Genomic DNA, 23,266 nt, shown 5'->3' with positions numbered 1-23,266 from the left:
TGGTGTTATTTCAGTCATGCTCTCTGTACAGCCGTTACTCAGTCCTTCAGCAATTCAGCATTGATACAGATGTGGTCAGGCAAAGCTGATGCAAACTGTTATACAAACAATATCATTGTTGCATTTAGCTGGAGCAGAAGATTTATAGCTTCACATAATCCCATAAATCATTCAAAGAGCCTGGAGTTTCTCAAATTCAAGGAAGAGATTTCAGCTGCAGTATTTGCAAAGCAAGAGGAGACCTGGTGAGTAAAACAGTGAGCGTGTACGTCAGCAGAGTCCTCTCTCCAGCCTCTGATGCTTTCTGCCATGGGACCATATAGCTTATATCATGGGACCATACAACACATAACCAGGTACCGATGCACAGGTTGGGCAATGTCTTCCAGAGTGAGTAGCTTGCTGATCCAGCACTCAGCAACCCTGAGTCCAGTTTAAAACAAACCTTACATTCGGTGTCTCAGCAGGGTAAACAGGAAACCAGTTGGAGTCCCCTTGATCCAGACAAAGTCCTTCTGCCCCTGTAGGGGCCAATGTCATAATTTCTCATCCCAGAGCCAGGAAACAGAGCGTTTCAGCACTGAGCACAACAGAAATTTATCCAGTTTTGATTACCTGTGTATTTTTCAAATCACTTGACAATTTGTCTGATGAAGAAAAGGGAAATGTTTTAAAAGACAATGTCAAGCTTATAAAATAAAGTTTAAGTGATACACTCTCAGCTCAGGTTGTCAAAGAAAAAGAAGAAAAGCAAATAGATAAGTATGTAACTTGAATTTCTTTACTACTGATTTGGATTCTAGTTCATGTGAAGTCCGTCAAGATAAATTTTCTTCACTGAAACTGTAGTGATTATAAAGAAAGAATAGAGTGCAATAAGGATTCAAAAAGTACTTTGAGATGAAGTAGGTTGCCTTCTAAAAACAAACCCAGAAATCTCAGGTGATCCATTGTAACGCTCAGACAACTAGTCCTGTCTCATTAGTTCCATACAAAAGTGTGGTGAGATATAAAAAGCCTCATAAGTCATTTGTCCAACTGCTGCTTAGGATTCTTCACTAGCGTTGTGATCTCTTATCTCCATGTATTTGCAATCAGACAAGCTAATCTGTGCATTACTGATTTGATATTGAGTAAAACAGTTCAAAAAGACCAAAATGAATGAAGCTAAAATTATGTTTAATGGAGGTGGGAAATGTATTCAGAAGAATAACAAATATATTATACCAAACCCTGTTATTTTGATTAATCATGTATATAAATCCATATAAAGCTCACAGAATAATTTTGATTAACAGTGGAGGAAATGTTTATTTCAGCATTTTCAGATCTTTCATTTTGTGTTTTAAAATGAAATTTCAGAACAAAATGTGACAAAATATGATTAAATAACAGCTTAAAATAATCAAGTATTTTCTTATCAGATATTTTTTTGAACCTCAACTTGTTATTTTTTATTTTTCCTTTGACAAAACAAGAAGATATCTATTTTATATCGATTCACTCCTTAAAATTTTTTTCAACAGAGCTTGTTAGCCAGAATTTAATAATTAGCATAGCCATAACTGCATTTTAATAGCACCATGTGAAAAGACACCCAATTACACAAATTGAGAGAGGATCTGTCTGCTATAACATTACATCACAATGATTTTTTTATTCAACAGTTATTGGGAAATGATCAAGTTAGGTTATAATATGACTGTAAGCACAATTTTATGTACTTTAGTCACTCAGTCACTTGCTCAAGAATTCATTGGTGGTCCCATCACAATCTAATTACACACTTAACCCACAGAATGACTTTCTGGACACAGAGCTGTGTAGATATATTTTAAGTATATTGGCCTCAGCTAAGCACCAGAGGTTTCAGAGGTCCTTTAAAAATCTCACAAAGTTTGCAAAGTTGGCAAGGATAGTGATATTCCATTGTCATTTCACTAAAGGGCACAATCTTTTTTCATTAGAAATTATCTGCAAAAAAATATTTAACTAATGATTAATAAAATCTTATGGTTGAATTTTCCAGAAGCATTTATAAATCAAGACTTTTAATTCAAAATTTATGTCTAGATCAGAAATTTCAAAATTATGAACATAGATAAATATTCTAATCTTTCTTTCATAATATAATATTTTTACAAATAGTAACACATTTCTCATGTATTAGTAGCAAAGAAATCAATTCCTTTCCCATTTAAAGAGTGGTAAAAATAACATTTATCCTTTTCTAAACACCGGCAAAAGAGAATGAACTAATGACACTGTAATGAACCACATTCACATTACTGGCATTGCCTACCAGTCTTTTCTAAAACAATAGCAATGTAACTCAGAAATCTCTGTGCTGGCTCACAGTTCACCAGCGTCACTGAACTCCTGATAAACAGCCAGGTTTTTACATAAGTGTTCACTTGCAGAAAATGGAACCTGAGCAGAAATTAGGCCCCTGTATTCACAGTTATCATTCCTACCTTCATCTGAAGCTCCTAGGTATTGAAGGCTGCTAAACTGCACAGTACAAATTGACTTACAAATTGACTATTCCCCCAACATGTGGAAATTCTGAGTAGAAAAAAAGATGCCTCAGTCTTGGCAAAGTAATTGTCCCACAGCTGACTCTGCCTGTGATACAGGAATGACATGTTCCTTCTGAACACCCAAAAGGCCCAACACATCTGGGTTGATGTGACACATCCCACTGAATTCCTTCCAAAATACCCTGGCAATTGCAGCTTTTACTGCTGGCATCACCAGCAGGTCAAGGGAGGGGAACCTTCTTTTCTCAGCACCGGTGAGAAAAATCGAAGTACTGGATGCAGTGCTGGGCCCCCAGTATAAAAGAGACATGGATATACTAGAGATAGTCCAGCAAATGGCTGTGAAGATGATGGAGGGACTGAAGCATCTCTCCTATGAAGAAAGGCTGACAGAGCTCGCACTGTTTAGCCTGGAGAAGAGAAGGTTTCCTATTGTGAAGAAAGGTAACTCCTGTTTACTCTGGTGTCTTACACTGAAAATAAAGACATACATTTGGAGAGGGTTCAGACATCTCAAGGTGTCACACCTGTGTGAGCTTACCAGGATTGCCAGTCCGCTTGCAAACTGCTACACCACTTCATAGACGATAAAAGCATTCATTTAGTATTTCCATCAGACAAAGGCACTGCTAACCTTCAGAAGGTCTAGCAAAACAGCAGGTAGTGAAATAGCAAGCTTTTTATTTTTAATTACTTCCTTTTATCACCCACAGCTACCGGAAGCACAGTTAACAAGTTCACCAGTTGGGCATCTCCTCCGTCAACTTTGGTCTCTTTCATCCCCACTACAGTAAATGTCAGATGTTCTAATTGTAACTCCATATAAGAATGAGGTCAGAAGCTTTTTCTGCTGACATTCTCTTTAGAAGAACCTTCAGACAGCCCACTGCATAGAAGGGAGATCTGTGCTTTTTCAGAAATCAAATAACTTCGGCGCCATTTCTTTACAAAGCTGTGTTCAGGGCTACCATTCCCTGGAATGCATCACTAAATGCATACTCAGAGATGTAACAGTTTGTACCTGGCAGATCACTAACATTTACATGCATCAGAACCATGAAAACAGAGCATGAAGGGACTACCTTTAGACATCAACAAGATGAGTTTTTCCTCCCTGTTATAACTTCCTCAATTCGTGATCTTTTAATATTTTCTTTAAACTTCCATACACATCATTATCATACAGTAATTAACTCTTTTTTACCACTTACCGAAGAAATACTATAAATTAGCTTGCAAAAGTAAATTACTTAACTAAGGTAGGGGAAAAATCCAAGGGGAAAGATCCAAGATACACCAATGTAAATGTTACAGCACTTCAGGGGATTAAGGAAATTTTTCTGTGCAACTGAGAGAACTTGGCTTACTTATTATACTTGAAAGGGTGACGATAATAATACGATACCCATTAAACCACTAGGCCAAATAGCTCCCTAGCCTGGAGGCTGGCTGAAATCCAGGAAAAGGCTTATGTATCTGACATGACACTTAAATGGAATTTAGCTTCATAAATCCTAAGCTATGAGGGAGAAAATGCCATTTCAATGGTCAGATCACCTAAAACTAAAAGTATGAAGGTTCTGTGGGTAGTTTACTCTTTTACTTTGAACCTCTCTAGGCACCTGGGTTCATATTCCCAGAAACACTTCAGAGCTGAGTAAATTGACACATGTTCATCTGTCTAAGCTGACTGACAGATCTTATCTGTAAGGTCTGATAATTACAAATGTGTTTTGGCTAGGACATGTCAAGGTGGAATGGTGACATTTTTTCCTTTTAAAAACTGTTGAAGGAGACAAGGAAGACTATGACAGTGGCAGCCATTTCTTATCTAGCAACCTATCCTCATCAAGAAAATAAAATACTTGGATTTTGCCTCACTCTGAAGAGCTTTAGCTCAGTATCTACTATGAGACTTGCTCTGCTAGAGTGAGGTACTCTGCATCTCTCCTTTTGAAGCTTTACCACTTTAAAGTAAAGCACACAGGGCACTGGAAAGAGGGCAAGCAAAAGAAAATACTTTGGGCCAGTCAATGTGTACACCACACTGTAATAGGTCCCGTACATGGGTCCCTGTTTTCAAGATCACTTTATACATATTTCATACACATTCAGCATAGCTTGGACAAAATAAAGGAGTGGTTGTAGAAAGCCTTCCAATTCCAGTTGAACGCAGTGCTGATCTACACAGTCTTACTCCTCCTGACACTTGTCAAGCACAGCGGCTCCTCAAGCCTTTGGTGCCAAATACTGTGTTTCCAAAGGAAAGGAGGGGGGAGCAGTAAATCATGAGTCATTACACAGAATAATCTGTACCCTGGCGCTTAAGGCCTCTGCTGAGAAAAGTAAGCATGGGTTTATGTATTTGTGTGATCTGCCCTGCAGTGGTGACCCCTGGAAGCACTGTAGTGCAAGGCCAGCATATGCCTGCCAGAAAGCTGACGAGTGCTCTCTAAGGCACTGGGCTTGAACTCAGAAAGAGCACTTGCTTGGATTCAGTCCAGTGTGTTAATTTATGAACTGAAAAGGATCTGGGAATCCACTGCATAAATCTCAAGCTAATAGTAGAATATTCATATGTAGAAGTTACGCACATAACGAACTTTTAAATTAGATATAATAAACCTAGTTTCTTTCATATATAAAATTCAGACAGCATGCTAATTTCTTTAATCCCATGTGGTTTTCTCATACCCAGCCACAGGGAATTGCTGCTTTCCCATTCTTTGTCAGCCTACCTGTCTCCACTACAACAGAAGTGCTTAGGTTCCTAAGAAGCTAAGCAACACCTCTTCCACATGTGCTGAAACAGAGAGGTAGGTTGTCTCCCCCCAGAACCATGCCCTCAAAAGCAGCTGTTGCACTCATTGTAGTTAATTCACCTAGGCTTTACAACTGATGTTGTTCAGCACTTTATAAGGCAGAGATGCCACAGGCAAGCAACCTGTTTCCCTGCCAACATTTTGTCACCTTGCTTCTTTCACTATGTTATCCAGCCTCTATAATATATCAGGTCACCTCACAGTGCCCCGGAAGGTTATTGGTTTTACAAATCTATGGAAGCTTTCATGATTTCCAGAAAATAAAATTTCCAGGAAACACGTTGCACTTCCTTAGATGTACATCACAATCACATAGGCTAATCTGATCTACTAATTTTAACAATACTTAATAAATAATAAAATTAGATAATTTCATGCCACAAACAAGAAAACAAACTGTGCTGCCATTGCTTAACTGAAGCAACACCACAGTAGAATGGGAAACAAGTAGAACCCTGATACAAATCCTATTTATAGAAGTATTTCAAACTATATCTACTGGGATTAAAAAATGGTCTGTTGGATCCACAGTTGTGGATATTTGGACACAGGACAGATTTACTGTTGATTAAGCTGAACTGTGACAGTGTCTCACCACAACCCAGCTGATATGTGAGGCTGAGGTACTCCTCTGATCAGAGGTTATGTTTGCCCAGCCACAACCTTGCATGCTATACAGGTATACCTGAAGCAACCAGAGAATACAGCCAAGCATACACAAGGCTTTGGGCTGTGCCCAGACATCCTGCTGCTAATGGAGAGAGGTTTGGTGAAATGCACTCTGGAAAATCCCACAACATGCGTATCTGCAAGTTTGAGTGCCTAAAAATCATAGCAATCTGGATCTTTGGAGTGTATTCAGAAGAATTGGTTTTGTTGCCCTTCAGGAAATGATTAGAGGGCTGTTGCTTCAAGGCATCCCTGTGGAGGAGTCTGTTGCCCTGCTCTTGGGTAAGAGATGCAGCAGGAGAAGAGGATCAAAATCTTGGGGCGCTTGCTTTGTAATTGGTTTCCATTTCATGCTCCATTTCAAACTGCTGTAAAGCATGATGCTACTTTCCATAATGATAATGATATCTGTCATATCATATCTGTCATATCATATTTGCATCATCTTTGGAGTCATACTCTTTAAATAGTATTATTTTCTAAAATTATTATGATTTATGGGCTAAAATTTTCTCCAAATTTTCATTTTGTCACACCATTGTTTATGAGTGTACTTCTGAAACCAGTAGCAGATGTTCACACATTTATGATCCTATTCAGCTTCATTTTAAAATATTTTAAGGCTACTGACCTCCTTTTTGCTGGCTTTGGACTTATTACCTGTATTGTCTTTTATTTTGCTAAGGATAGTTTATGAGCTTCTGTGGCTGACTATTCAGAATGCATATTTAAGAATATTTCCTTCTTCAGTTGCTTATACAATGCATTATAAACTTGAGAAAATTTTCAGAAAGGGAAGTGTCCTTTTTAGGGGTGGCCACATACTAACTGATGACCTTATATTTGATTATTCTGTTGTTTCCAATGACTATCACACTTTATTTCTTTAGAGCAGCATAAAGATCTACCTTTCTGCCTGATAGAGTTTATTGTACAAGACATTTGAACTTCTGCTGTACGAATTTTCCAATTCCTTTTTGTAATATCTTGATAAATTCTGAAATCTCACCTCTTTGCTAGAACCTAACCCTGTGAAGCCTTTAACAGTGGATATAAAGGTTCAGTGTTGTTTGCTGTCAGGAAGCTAAAGGATAAAATATCTCGTTTGTGGTTATGTAAAGTTAAAATCAGCCCTTAACAAGAGAAATATTTACCAGCAGTAAAGTCATGGGGTTTGGCTTGTCAGCAAAGGTCTGCTGACCTTTCACCACACAAGTAACCCTTTTTTAGTCCAGAAATATCACTGAGGTCAACAAACAGACAAGACAGCCACCCCTAATGAGAGTTTGTGAGAGGTATAAGCAGTTTAACCTCACAAGACCACGGTTAATTAACCCAGTCAATAGAAATTTTTCTGCTGATATACCTCCTTCCATCACAACAGCAAAAAAACTACATCTTACATTTGCTGGTGTTTTTTTCAGAAAGATGGATTATCTCTTGATTTAATTTCAGCTTTATGGGAAAACATGAATTTGCATTCAAACATGTTACTGAAAGCCTTGGAATTCTTTTTCCTGTTTTCAATGAATAACTAATTGAATGGGGAAAAGCCAAGAGCTCTTCAATATATAACATATCCAGAAATGGCCTGTAAGCAGTGGGTAATTATTTTTCTTGAAGAGTATAGTAAATATACCCTGAGAACATAGAATCAGGAAAACCTTAGAAAATAGTGACATCAACCAGCACATTTCAAGAGAGAAAGAACAAGCAAGTTTAGCACAAACATATATTGTGTATATTTCATAGAAGAAAGTTTCCTTCATCATATAAGGAAAAAAAGGGCTAGTTCCCATAATTAACAAGAATTTAGAGACAAAACCAATTAAAATACATTTTAGAAAGCCTCAGTAGATAAAAACCATCATATATGAAAGAGCATCAGTCTGTATGTAGAGTGGAAGTATGTAGGTTCAGTTGAAGAGGTCATTTTTGTTATGGAACAAGACAAAATAATTCAAATTATTTATTGTTTTCTCCAAAATGCAGTTTTAAAAGAAATACACCACTGCATTGTGCACACATAAACATTTCAAACAACAGAATTTTCAGCAGATGTTATTTAATTTCGAATCCAAAGATTGGAGATTTTTACTTGATGTGTAAAGTAACAAATACTTCACTACAAAATAGTTAATCAGATGGTGGTCCTCAACATGGGTTGTTGAAGCACTTTTACTTGTGATTTTTCATGCCTGTCAGCTTAAAACAGTGAGATTAGAACTAAGAAAAGATGCAAACTGAATTGAGATTTAAAAGAAAAACTCAGTGAAAGGTATTTTGAGACATAAAGAGCAGTAACTTCTATTGAAGTAAGCATTTTTTTCTTAATGAAAGTGAGGGCTTAGGTTTTTTTTCAGTTAGGATGGGATGTAAAACTGTACTGACAAGGCTTGAAAACAATTGAAAAAGTAGAAGAAATAAATTTATACTAACACAAAATTACTAACAAAAGAAAAGTCTGTCTGGTCTGGAAGCAGTAAATATACTGTCAGAACTACATGTGACATGCTGAATACATAGACACAAGGATACAAAACCAGTACAATGCTTAATTTCTTCCTATATCCATGGTTTCTTCTTATCGGTAGGCTGTGGGCAGAACAGTGGGTTCGGCTTGAGGTCCTCCCCAGGGGAAGCAACCAAGCAGGTACCCTGCAACATCCTGGACTGCTCAATTTGCACACCTTTCATTCATTTTAACATCTTCCTTCTTGCAATTCCTCTGTCTCACTTTGTCCATCCCAGTCTTAGCCCAAATGAAAAAATGCTCAAATGAAAAAATGCTCCTAATTACTTTTAAATTCCTGTGAGATTTACCTATCCTTCATGGTGCTATCTGTAGCTTTTGTTCACTTCTAACACTATTATTTGCTATACTAGACAATTTCTCATGTCATGCCCAGTACTTCTTGCCCTCCTGCTTAGTTTACTTAACCTCAGGCCTTAACCTAGTCACCCATCCAGTTATTTGTCCTCAGCCCTTACACAAGGTTCCACATATGCAAACTTCCCATGTACCGTTCTATCGTTCTATATTAGCTTACAAGATAGGTATGTGACAGAAACATTCCTATCAAAGAGACTTTGTTGGTAAAGTTCCTTGCTTCTTTTGAGAGCCTTAGCCTATACACACCACAAGCCAGTTGTCCTTGCAACTAATCTGTGCTTTGTTTTAATGTCTTCGAAAAAGAAAAGAGAACATTAATATTAGATGCATGACAGGATGCGAGAATCTGGATTTGTATCTCACTGGGTTGTTTGACTATTGGGTCAAATCAACCATCTTGTCTCTGAGTGTGGAGTGGGGGAAGGGGGCCAGACCTGTCCCCATGGTAAGGCCAGCAGCCAACATGGTGGAGAGCACGGAGCGCACGTGATCTGAGAGCCACGTGGATGGCATGTCAATCAAATAAGGCTCACCTGGTAGCCTGCCCACACCACGCCCCCCGGAGCCCCTGACTGGCTACAACACCCCTCACTTCTGCTAACAGGACAGGGAGTGGTCAATGAACCGGATGTCCCACCTGGGAGGGGTGGTCACAGTAGCCAAAGCATATAAATAGAGGCACACAGAGACTCCATCTTGTCCTGCTTTATCTCCTGGAACCTGCCATCATGTGGCTCTTGGAGATAACTATTTTTCTCTCTCTTTCTTTACTCCTTTCTTCTCTCCTCTTTTTCTTCCTTTACCCTTTTCTTCCTCTTGCAGGTGACTTGAAACCAATGGGTGGTATTTCACTAAGGAGTATGGGGTTAGTGTTTGTTGAGTGATTTAGTGTAATGCTTCTCCTTGGTTGTTTGTAACTCCTGTAAACCTTTTGCCAAAACACCTATTTTCTCACTAAATTAAAAGAAACTCTCTTGAGGAAAAGTATGTAGCTTTTTCTTTTTGTGCAATTCAAGGTATCAGAGCACTTAAAGGCTTTGCAAGAGTTTGTGCGTGCGAAACTCTTGGAGTCTTAGATATAAGTAAACTGCCCAGGCAAGCTGTGGCTTAGACTTTACACAGGATTATACCCAGCATGGATAGTAATATAGCATCTTCCATTTGTGCTTACAGGTTATGGATTTGGATTTAGGAGAAGTAAAATATAGTGTCATATATAGACTCAAAAAAGTAGCCTACTTCTCTTCGTTAACCATATTAATATCCAGCTTAGTCTGCTTGAACTAGACACAGAACTTTTAGATAGCGGGTTAAACTAATTCATGTCATCTAATACACTTCAGGTTTTACTAAACTCTGGACTATGGGCCTTGACTTCACATTTTTGTTACAAGGGGAACCTTGCTTTCAAACACAAAATTGAAGAAGTCAGGACACTTGGCACGTGCTTATTATTTTAAATTATGAAATTGTTCATATGAGTTACACATTTAATAGATGCATTGCCATGTTAAAAAATGCCAGATTGAATTTTAGCACACTGTCCCTTGCATTAAAAGACTTAAGAAATTGTTAAGCAGATATCTGAATGTAAAAGTGCGGTTGATGCTGTAGCATTTTGGGAGAGAAATGAGCAAGTGAGAGCGCGCATATTAAAATGAAAAATGTTAGGCTCAGTAACAATGGAACTATAGAAGTTTGCATAGGACTATTGTTTCAGTGATATTTTTATGTAAAAGGTAATAAAAGTTGCTTTCCAAAAGTCCCAATATTTGGTGTGAAACACCTACAGCAAACCTGGTTACTGCTTAGAGATGATAATGTAGATGACATAGACTCTGAGAAAACAGAATATTATCTATCGATCATTGAAGCTTGAAATGATTTTTTTTTCATTTACTGTTAGTTAAACAAATTACTGCAGCTTCAAACACTTCAGAGGCTCCCTTTTTCTTAGCTGTCATCTGCAACTGTGAAACAATGCTGCCTTCCCATCTGATACAGCCCTCAGTCAGTACTCCTTTTTACTTACCGTAAGCTGCATGGTGAAGTTTTGCTTAGATCTGCACTCATGTCATGGAAACCCTTTTCTGACTTCATTTGCAGAAGGTTTGGTGGATAAAATTACATAGTACCATATGCGGTCTCCCACACACGACAAGAATTAACTGGGTAAATGCTTCTCCTGCATTCTAGGCAATAACATTGTATTATTCCATGCTGGGTAATATCAGTAAATATATTCTATTAGGAGGATATTTCCTCCAGTTGAAATTGCTGGTTTACCATATTTAAACAAAACCATATGTCTAAGAAATGCAGACAACATCCACCCGGAGACCTCTAATGACAGGGCAAGACAGAACATGAAGAGTGTACTGTAAATTATTACATTGTGTTCCCATACTTGGCATTACGCTGTTCAACCACTCTGAAATAATTCTCTTCTCTCTCATGGCTGATGGTAAAGGAAAGCTGACACATATGGTATTGTTTGGCTTTAAGTCTTTTGACACTGATGTGGTGCATCATGCAAGCCAAGGAAACATAAGATAGAAGAAATCATCACAAGGTATACATGTGTTTGAAAAGTGATTCTTAAAGAAATTAGCAATGATTTGTCCTGAGGTATTTGGTACTTTTTTTTCAGGATCCCATATATACCTATCCTGGGTTTGGTTAATAACTTCTTGAAATACTAGAAACAGAATAGAATATTTCTATAAATTTGGTAGGTTATATCAAGCTGGGAGGCTGGCAAACACACTGAGGGAATTAGACACATGCGTAGAGACAAAAGTGGTAGATTAGGATGCAGAAGGTCATTGACATTTAAAAACAAATGCGTAACAAATAACATTCTGATATTAAAAAAAAAGGCAGTCCAAATGTAATTCTGTGATTCATTAAAAAGTATTAACTTTTGGTTAATTGGTTAAAAAAGAAAACAATGTATGAGAACACTGAGAAGAAACTACATTTGCTCTCTGTGGAGAGAAGACAAACTAGGGGGCAGCTGGAAGTGGAAGGAGAAAATGAAGGCACAGTAACAGTACTGTAAAGATGACAGCCAGTTCTACTGGCAATGAGGGCCATAAGATGGATCTAGGAAGTGACTTCATAATTTTCAGTGGAGCAAAGCCAAAACAGGATATCAGCAGAGATCCATTTTGTTCCAGGAGCTAGCAAAGACCTACCTGACCCTTCTTTAGCACAAGAGGCAGACCTGAGAAACAACTATTTCCAGACGTTTTCTTCTTTTATTTTTTGAACCTTGTGCCCTAACAGCAAAAATTATTTGATAAATATGCTAATAAGACACATTAAAAAACTTATGCTTTGGATGAGCCAAGTGGATTCTCTAAGGCATTTGAATTTCTTACTGTTCTAAAACCCCTGGAACTTATCCGGTTATAGTACCATAAAGCTTTCTGTCCATGTCCATCTTTAAAAGGCTGGATACTACGCTACTATCTCAGCCATACCAGTAGCATACAAGCTTCTACTTCTCACACTCTTCCTCTTTGATTCTGTTTTGCATGGTACATCCTTGAGTGCAAGACTTCCTGATGACAAAAGCATCAGGACATGAGAAACCAGCCAAGGGCTAGAGTAATGCCACAAGGAACACAACAGCCTGGGTTGTGAAAAAGGGACCGCGACAGCCTGCATTGTGAAACTGCCTCATGACTTCCCATTCCTTTTGAGTATAACCAGAGAGCAGATCACTCAGCACTGGGACTCAGCTTATACAGAAGTGATATTGCAATTCTGCACCAGCTTTGTTCACCTCTCCATGCTATCTGTGGCTGCTAATGGCTTTCATTGTGACACTGGTGTCCTGGTTTTTCTCATAGTCCTCAATAGCTTTTCCTCTTGTTTGATTCTTTAAAAAAAAACCAAAAAATCTTTTTTAATGTCAGTGTTGACAGCTGCCTGTGTCAGAACTTTGTGAGGATTTTTCATTTGTAGCCTAGTGAATTAATAATTCCATTGAGTACAGTAAATTTGTATTGAGAAAGTAATGCATATGATATTAATTAGATAGATGTACTCTAAATACATGCCCCTAGTGCTTTTTATTTAGTAGCTTTATTAAAAAAAAAAAAAAGGCATACCCTCAATTGAATATTAAAGGTATGAGTTTTTTTTCTAGTACTACTGCCATAGTAGTACTATACTGCCAAGTCAACCTTAGAAGATGCAAATCTCTTCTGATTTCTAAGCTGATAATTAAAAGCCACATTTCATCCAGGATCAGAAATTGATAGGATTTGGTATTGTAATTCAACAAATGTGCAAAGGTACTAAACTCTGGAGAAGAACCATTGGAAATCATACTCAATCCCCACGTTTCAGAGGAAGGGTATTTATTTTTCATTGTAAGACCAAACAAAGATTGATTTTTCTTTCTCTCAAATGACGTTTGGTGTTGCGGGTTTTTTTCCTGCTTGCTATGAGTGCAGTCACACAAACTGTAGGTTCAGTGTCCAGCCCAAGGAACATAAACATCTGTAGAGGAGAGTGGAAATGAACTACCAAAAAGGAAAAGAGATTTCCTGCTCCTGCTGAAGAGAATTCCCTTTTAAGAAGTGCCTGAAGGAGCTTTATATTTGCATGCATTCCTACTACCCCCTCTCAGACCGTGCTTGTTTATGTCTCTGTCTTCTAAGCATTGGGGCAGAAACCTACATCTGAGGTGTTTGAAAAAGGTGTAAATGGCTGGAAGCTTAAAGCAGGAAGGTAAACCAGCAAAGTAACCCTCAAAAATGGCAGTGAGAAGGTAAAGGGCTTGTCAATGATAATTGATAAACAAATTTTCATGCACTAACTTGTATTCATCTGTTGATTTAAGTTGCCTATTGTTAAGAAGCAATGAATATTAATAAAGACATTTGCAGAAATATTTTCCTCATCTCTTCAACCTCTTCTTCAATTACTGAGCTCATCCAGTACTGGGAGATGGTGAGAAGCTTCTATGGAAATGAGCCAGCAGAAATGTCACATGAGTACAACTATATCTGCGGTACCTCTACAGTAGCTACGTCTAAAGGGGTTGAAAAAATATCTGAATATTCCAGTTTTTACCAAGGCACGTGATCTGTTTTGAACATTCTATAAGGACTTGGCTTTGTCAACAACTCAATATAAATAAAATGTACATTAATCTAAACTAACTGTACGCTAGGTCAATAATGTCATGATTATTTCTATGGCATTGCCTTCTCAAAGGTTACTGCTACAGCTCGAAGGTAGTTAATTGAAATTTTAGGACAAAATAATCAAGACAAAAGAAGACAAAGGGATAAATGAAAAATCTTACTAACTTGTCCTTATGTAAGGGTGTCATAAATTACAAGAGGAAGCCAGAGAATTTGAGACAAAATTTACAGAGATAATACTTCCCCGCCCTCTGGAACTGTGCTGTGCATTAGAGTGCAGAAATAGGAAAGAGAGGAAGGGACACCTCTCTCTCAGCTTAACCACAGACGGGTCTCAACTCATTAGGATTAAAGGGCTTACTTCCTGACTGTCTCTTGGGGAACTTGGACATGTTTTATGGCTAAATACCTGACTTAGGACTGTGTCTAACAGATACATTTTTGTCTTGAACTCATAAAGAAGAATGTTTTCCATTTAGTAGCTCCAGACTGTTGCTCTGGCCATCTGGCAACTATCCGTGTACATACTTAACATTCTATTTTCTTGACTTAATGAAAGGAACTATTTGCATAGTAGATTTCTAAGTACATCAGTAATATTTTAATGTGCAAATATAATTTCAAAAGTAACATGTAAAGAAAAATATCCAATAAGGTGTTCAGCGTGCTGGAATTTATAGACAGATTTTTTTTAAAAAACTACCATACTTATTTCTATGGACTACAGTTCTTCAACGTGATGAAGACCTCATGGATTTCAAAGACACAGTACATTAGTAACAAGGCAGGACAAAAATCTTAACATGCAAACAGTATTAAAAACTCACAGCAAGCTTTCCAATATGGTAGAATTTACAGAAAGATTTTTTTAATGTCATATTTATTCATATGGACTAAGGTAAAACACAGGAGAAAAGATATGTTAAGTATTTACCAGTTTGTACCTTTACACCCTAAGAGAGGTTGATTCCCACGATACATCTGAGCTGTCAAAGTTTCCAGCAAAACAGAATACTTCAGGTATTTAATTCTTGATATGAATTCAAAAGCTTTTAAAAGAGAAAACTGATTCATTTTAGTTCATACCTGCATGTACACTCACACTGCAATGAATCAAGAGAGTATACATGAAAAGAAACTAAGTAAAACTAGAAAAGAGTAACCTTCAGTGAATATTATTGAAAACAGCAATTGCTCACCTCAGCTTTACAGAGACATAATGCATCCTACAGGCACCCATCAGTCAACTGCTTGTACCCACATCTCATTCACTGTCAAACAAAAGAAAACAAAACAAAACAATGGTTTTTTTGAACTTATAGTTAAATACAATATCTGTATTAAGTTCATAAAGGTACTCTCATACGTATGTATGACATCTTGAATTATTCAGATCCTGGGCTAATATTATTTAGAATACCTATATTGCAGTCAGCAGGACAGTGCAATTTACAGTTTACTTATCCCGCATCCTCTAATTTGTAGCAACTTTATGCAGCTGAGATGTCTGGGGTTCTAGCTGTGTGCTTGAGTGCCAATTTAAATAATTCATTTTATTCTTTATTTTCTCAGAATTCAGGAAAAGATACTCTGCCTGCTTACAGGAAACAGAAATTTCAACTTTATTCCATTGCAAGTGTAAAGGACTTTCAGCTGATAGAACAGAAAAAAATTAAAATTACTACTTCCAGAGCAGTAAATGGAGCATGGTCAGCAATCCCTGGCACTAATACTACTCCAATGGTATGAAATCATAACTACCCAGACTGTTAAGATTGCTCAAAACAGCAAAAATCCCTGGACCCATGCTATTTCTCAAACCACAAGTTTTGGATTACCTGGGAGACTTAGGGTGACCTAAACAAAAAGCCCTACAGGAAGCATTGTAGTAGCAGAGTGTGACAAGCACGTGTCCTACACACCCCAGTAGTGTTTGTTTGCCAGATTACAGATCTCCAATTCTCATTCAACAAATTCAACAGATAAAATCTGTGGATCATTAAAAAAAATGAGGTTTGTTGTGTTTTAATGAATACTGATGAAATATCAAAACCAAACATTTTTCCTTCAACTGAAGTTAAAATTTATTCCACTTCAGTTTTTAGCACTGAGGAAAGAAATATTCATAGCACCTCATAGATTCAGAGGCATATTTTGTACAGGACATACCCATACTGGATCTGCAAAGTCTTGGATCTATAAGAGTTGGAGGAAAAGTTTAAAAATTTATGATTTTGTCCCAGTGAAGAAGAGGAAATGAATTTTGAAGATAAAAAGTGAACATAAATTGCTATTCAGTATTTTCAGGACTGTCCAGGTTAGTTAAATGAGAGATTTCAATAACAGTATTACGTTTCTATCTTTCCTACAAAGAATTAAAATAGATCAATGCCTTATATTATTACTTCAAAGATTTTCAAACACTGTTCTATGAAGAAAATATTGAAGCAGCTCAAACTCACTCTAATATCAATGACTATTTTTAGCATGCTTTTCTGTTCAGATGCTGAGTCTTCTAAGTATTTAAAAAAGGACCATGTTCCTCACATTGCCTTGAAATGTGTCATTCCTCATAATAGTGTAAAGAAGCATTAATAAATCAAAACTCAGCTGGTTTCAGCAAGGAACTTTATTATGTTTTTATTTCAAAATTCAAAATGTGGCACCCCAAAACAGTATTAATTTTATAAATATTTTCATGGCTTTGTGCAAGCCTGCAGTTCCTCAGATAGAACTCTACTAATTCCCTAATTTTTATCAGGCCTGTTCCAGTACTGGCTTTTGTGAGATCTTTAGGAAAAAAAAAGATTAAAACAGTTTTTCAGGAAAAGACTTAGCAAAAGGCTTACAGTGGCTGGAAGGGATTGTAGAAATTACATTTTCTCACTAATGGATGATTCCAGTTTACAGAAACAGTATTTGAACTTGGTTACAGCAGAGTAATATAAATCTGCACTGAAATCTAAGGAAGTTTCAGAGTCAGAAAGCTATTGGTTATTTCTGCCAAAGGGTTTATGTGCTGAGAGGAGGACAGAGTGCAACAGGATTTTAGCTGACAGGTGAGAGGAAACACTAAATTGAGGCTGAAGTCAGCTTCACGGATCACCACACAGTGGCGTTGCTCAGGACCTTTCAGTAAGCTGTCAGGTGTCACCTTGTAAGAAGGCAGTTCTTGCCCCTTTTTCTTTGTGTTAGAAGTCTGCCACAGAACCTCCTCCTTCTGGAGGTAAAACCCCTTCTGTTCCCCAACCTGTCTTTATTCACAACCAGACCGCCTCCAATGGTTCTTACACTGACATAGTTAATTCATCTCATGTAGTCCTTCGCCATTTTAACTTCTATGAAGAACAATCTTCATTCGTGGCTTCATTCTCCCAGACTGTAAGCCAAGTTTCTTTTGTCTGCTCCCTACGCAGGCTTTCCATGCCTCCAATAACATTAGTGTCCCCTTGCTAAACTATTATAATTTGACCTCGTTTACTTTGAAAGCCATTAACCAGACCTGAGAACAGGACATGAAATGTGACAGTGCTTCACAGGGCATGACATCAATATTCTGCTCCATACATCTTATGTGATACACTACTACTGTTACTGGTGGATCATCACACATTTGAACTCTTAACTGTACTCTGACAACTGTCAAAGTCCCACATAAGAAATTCTTGTTGTTAGTTCCTGTGCATCTAAACTTTCATTTTAGCCACGTTTTTTTCCAGATGTTGAAGTTTCAACGTCCTCCCAGTGAATTCTTTTATGGAGGGTATGCCTCCTGCGTGTGTTCTAACATTTGTTTGCCAGTGGAAATACTGAAATGGTTTCAAAGGTGAACCATAAGAAAATGGTCTTGAAATCTCGAAATGCTGTATGTTATCTTCTCTTCAGCCAGCTCAACACCTACCTCAAAATTCTTGTACTTATCCCCATCATTTCCACCTAATTACTAATTTTTCAAGAAATGCTCTATCAAACCTGTTGAAGTAATCCAGATAGATAAGATCTATTATAATATTTTGACTAGAAAATAAGCTCTCATATCACAGAAAGTTATCAGATTACTCTGGCACATAAAACTCTGACAAATCTGCATAACACTTTACAACATATTCCTTTAACATTTGTTAATTATTCTCACTTTCAAGATATTTCCTAAATCGTTTCATGTTGTTCAGAAAAAAATAATTTGTGAGAGCAAATGCAACTGCCTAGATCACTTCCTTTCCTTATTTATAAGCATTACTTCTCCTTTTAAATCTAATATGGTACTCCCTATATCTGTTGTCTATATCTGCAGCCAGACTGAAATGTGATACGCAACTTCACTGGAAATCCTGAAGCTAACATTCCCCAGGAAGATGAATGTGGTGGGTTTCAGTACTGTCTGCTTCCATGCCCCCTTTTCCCATCACTTATCAGGTCTGTCATGCTTTCTTTTCTCTCTCCCCAATGTTATCATCTTCCCCTAGTCAACACTATACTTCCTATTGAAAAATGAGTCAAGTATTCAGCTAATCTGGGGATTGTGATTAGGTTACTTTGCTGCCTCTTACCTTCACTACAAGGTGAAGTTATCAATCACTTAAATGGTAAGGTGACCTCCAGAACTGTGTTTCAACAGTTTTGTAAAATTTAACTGGCAATTCTTTTTTTTCACTTCTCAATTTGTGCTCTTACATCCTGACCTCAAAGACTCATATGTTCATTTCTTGCATATTCTCTCCTTTTTCCTGATACAATTCTTAGCAAGTTAGCTGTCCAGTAAGATTCTCTTGCCATATTTCATCCTTGCTCAGTGCTCCTCAAAAATTAAGCACGTTAGCTCTATCAGTCCAGGTGACATCATTAACTCATTCTTCCTGGTCCACTGTTTTGAAACCCAGATCTTAGTCTCTTATTCAGCTAGTTCTTAGCTGAATTAAACCTTATATTTCATTGAAGTTGGATAAATTCACAACTACCTACAACTATTTTTTTCTTTAAGCAATCTTGTGTAATTGCCAAAACCAAATCAAATCTCTGTCATAGTTACGTATCTTAGTTCAGTTCTAACCTGGTTTGTCAAGGAATGATGGCATTAGTAAAGTAAAACTAATCACCAATAAATTCAAACTTTAAAATCTAGAGCTTTCCAAAGTCTGTCATCTGCCACTTGATAAATCTTAAATCACTGTGGATTTCCTGTCTTCAGCTATAGCCCAAGTCCTTGTTGTCAGAAGGTGTTGGTAAATATCCATTGATGAGGTTGGACTCCGTACTTTCAGCTGTGATCTGCTTTCTACTTTACATTTGATATGTCACCAATATACAGTTTAAGAAGTCATAGGCTGTGGCCTTGCTCCTAACTGAGAGTAAATATACTTGCTGTAGCTTCTGGGTAAAGTTTGAATAGCAGAGAAAAAACTATTTCCTTCATTTCACTTATAAGCTGGATTTTAAATTAAATACAATATTAGTGGAATGTGTCTTCAATTAATGTATTTCCTTTTCTTTATTCAAGAAATATGTGTTCATACCTATTTAAGAGGCAAAGATTTTTCAGACACGTAAGCAACTTTAGGTCCATTTCAGACACAATACAGACTTTTCTTTCTACTTTGGACAAATAATAATGCTGTAGTAAAAATTGACTTCAATAGAAAGAACTGAGAAAGAGCAAAATGTAACTAGTAACTTTTTATTTTAAAACAATGGCTTATGCTTTGTCAACAGCATTTCATTCTTATAGGATGCCCATTACCACCTATGTCTGCAGTTCCTTCAAGGGGAATTTTGAGTTTTAAAAAATGTCTATAGACATGCCTACCATAAATTTTCCCCACATGATGGTTTTCTGCACTGTTGCTTGAGCAACACACCTGAGAAAACATTTTGTTGCTGAAATGAGCAACAGTACTGTGCTTCCATGTTGAAGTAAAAGATGTGTAAAATGTTGTTTTAAGAGTTTCATTGTGATGAATTTAACAGACAGTAAAGCTTTTCTAATAGTGACAGTTTAAAAAAAAAATTGCCAGATAGTGGTCAGTTTGTTTAACTAAGGTAACCTTTTTAATTGTCGGGTTTTTTTCATGAACTACTATTTTATTTTTCCTCCTATTTCCAGAAAGGAAAGAACACTTCCAATCATGTATCCTTTTCTAAGCAAAGTGATAGTTAACTTTTTATGTGCAATTTTTTTTAATTTGGATTAGAAGAAAATATATGAGAACATTCTGAAAAAAAAAATGAAGGTTTGTTTTTTCCACTTCAGCTTTCTTCACTAATATCAGTTGGAGAAACAGGCATATTTTTTCTTTCCTCATTTAATTATTAAAAAAAATGTTCAAAATTATTTAAATTAATTTCATGGATTTATGGTAGTAAGACTTGGAACTAAAATTCTGCAGGAAGATGGCTCAGACTTTCTGAAGTCCGAGAAGAGTGATGCCTATCTATGCTTGTAGGGTGACAGTGTAGTGCATATAGCTGAGCACAAGTGAGACAAGGCCCCACTCCCTGCAATAGCTTAGATTTCAGCTGTAGAAAGGTCCCTGTAATGAAAAGGTGATGACAGTTTGAAATCCCATTTGAAATCACGCATGTTTCTTAGCTTTTAAAAGTATCAGTGGAATAAGGAAAGAGAAAGAAGAGGGAGAGCAAAGAACCAGATGCACCATCTTCTGTGGACATCATGGAGAAACCAGGCAAATCCAGGTCCCCATTTCTGTAGCAACATAGAACTACCTATAACTACTGCAGGAACTCAATCTCTTCTGTTGTCAGTCTTTACAATTTACATTTGTCCTTCACTCAGTGATCAGGTTTCTTCCTGAGAACAAGAAAATATTTTTTTTTGTACTTGCTGCCGTGCTTTTAAAACCATAATACATGCTTTCTGTCACTGCCCTGACTGATTAAGAGCATTGGGTATACATTTTGATGCAGATTAACATTCTATCATGTGTTAAATAAACTTGAACTGTCATGAGGTATACAAGAAGACCACATTCCTGCAGATCAGATTCTTGAAAATAAACACAACTTAAACCCACATTATTCTAAAGAATAATTTACTGGAATAGACATTGCATTATGCAGCCTTTAAAAGCAGGAGAACTTTCAATTTGGCTCTAAATATCTACCCACACATCAGTTTGGAAAATTCAAATAGTGATAAAGTGTCTTTGATGTACAGATTGTATTTTAATGGCCAAAACAAATAAATAAAATTCATGGCTTAAGCCTACTCCTACTGTATGTGGGAGATCACTGCTGACAAGTCACTGGACATATCATGGACTAGAAGACTAATGTGTTGTCCCACCAGGCCCTAGAGAGTGTTTTCTTAAGCCAGGATTTAGATACTACATGGGAAGTATGTGCTTATGTTTTACATTTCTTTATCAGTCCTTATGAAAATACAAGTCTCCAGACTAACTAATCATTTTTTTATAAGTGAAATAACAATTCTTAGACCTCAATATGTGCATGCACATGTGTATGTCTCTGTGTGTACATAGCCATATATATGTCAACAAAATTGGATTTATGTGTGTTACACTATACTGGTAATTAATTATTTATTGCTCTCCTGAACCTAGCATATTTTTAAACATTGTTCTGAAAGCAAACTGGCAAAACTTGTCGTTTAAGAAGTCAGTATGTATCACATTGCTGTGATCTCACAAGGGGTGAGCAGTTAGGCCTGATGATAAAACCCTCGACAGTGACCCAAGATGTTATAGACAGGAAGTATACTCTGATCAGGAGGCCTGCTCTACAACAAAGATTTTTTGAAACACAGAAATAAAGATGTGACAATATTCCTCTACCAAAAGGGGCATTTTGCAAGTCAGAGGCATGTTCAATAAATGGAGTCATTTCACATAGTCTGAGACAAAAGTATGGGCAGAATGCAAGATGAAAATGAGGAAGTCAAAGTCAAAGAAACAGCACAGCAAGAAAGGGACTGGGTACTAGACTTTGCTGGGAGCAGGAACCAAACTGAAGGAAGAAAGACAACATTGGGACCTAAAACAAGACAAGAATTAGATTCACATTAAGTTAGGAATGGGGTGAGGGAGATCTATGGGATGTCAAGAACTGTATTGCAGAGACATTCCTTTGTTACTGCTGTCTGGCTACAGAACTGTGCACCAAAGCCACTTTTCTGTGTGTGCAGCAAGCATTACATGAGTAGATGACTCAACACTGTCTAGGCAGTGACTCGCTAAATGCAGAACACCGTTCTGTCTTGTTTATGGCACTATTCATATTTTTTTGCTATTTGCAAGGGTCATAAAACAGAGAAAGTGTTTGCTGAATTTGCAAACATAAAACTAACTAAATATAGGCAATACCACCAATATTCCAGAGATCAGAGACAGAATTTAAAATTTGGTTTGCAAATTGGTAACATGCTCAGAAATTTTAAAATGGAATTCAATAGGGATAAATGCACTTTGGGAAAGAAGATTCTGAGACATTAAATATATATTGAGGAAAAAAATGTTCATATCACTTCTTCCGAAAAGCATAAGGAGACATGATTCAACTACTAAAGCTGAACAGGCTGTTACAAGAAAACATCAACTACATATAAACAGAGGTACAGTCTGAAAAAGGTGTGTTGAGGAATCTTTCTATTCAAGGCAGAAAGGGTGTTAGACTTGAGATAAAGCACAGTTATGAATGGCATATTGGATAAAACATGTAAATTAATTGCAGAAAGTAATTGCAAAAAGTTTAAAAGAGAGCAGAGTAACTGATCTGGAAAAAAAAGACCCACAAGGAAAGACTGAAAAACTATGATTGTGAGAGGACACAGGAAAAAGAATAAAATATTTTAACATTACTGTAACAAATACAACACTTAATGTCTTTAAATCATGAGACAGACTGAACACTAGGAAAAATGTATTGAGTGATTGTATGTAATGAGTTTCAGGCACTGAAATAGAATGTTGTAGAAGCTTTCCATCAAAAAAAAAACAAGTAAGAGAAAGATTTGTCATGAATGATCTGCAAGAGTTCATCTTGAGCTACGACATGGACAAAAGAACACCTTCAAGGACCTTTCTCTTGGACTGGTCTTGATTTTCTGTTTGTATCTCCAATTTTAATAACTCTCTGGAAATGAGCCATTGCCATAGGAGTGAGATCACTGAGAAAGAAGATCACAGAGTGCTTTTTCTGGCCATCTCT

Source organism: Corapipo altera, unplaced genomic scaffold (genome assembly GCF_003945725.1).
Source record: "Corapipo altera isolate COAL_440 unplaced genomic scaffold, ASM394572v1 0, whole genome shotgun sequence".
NCBI lineage: Eukaryota > Metazoa > Chordata > Aves > Passeriformes > Pipridae > Corapipo > Corapipo altera.
This window is presented reverse-complemented; position numbering follows the sequence as displayed.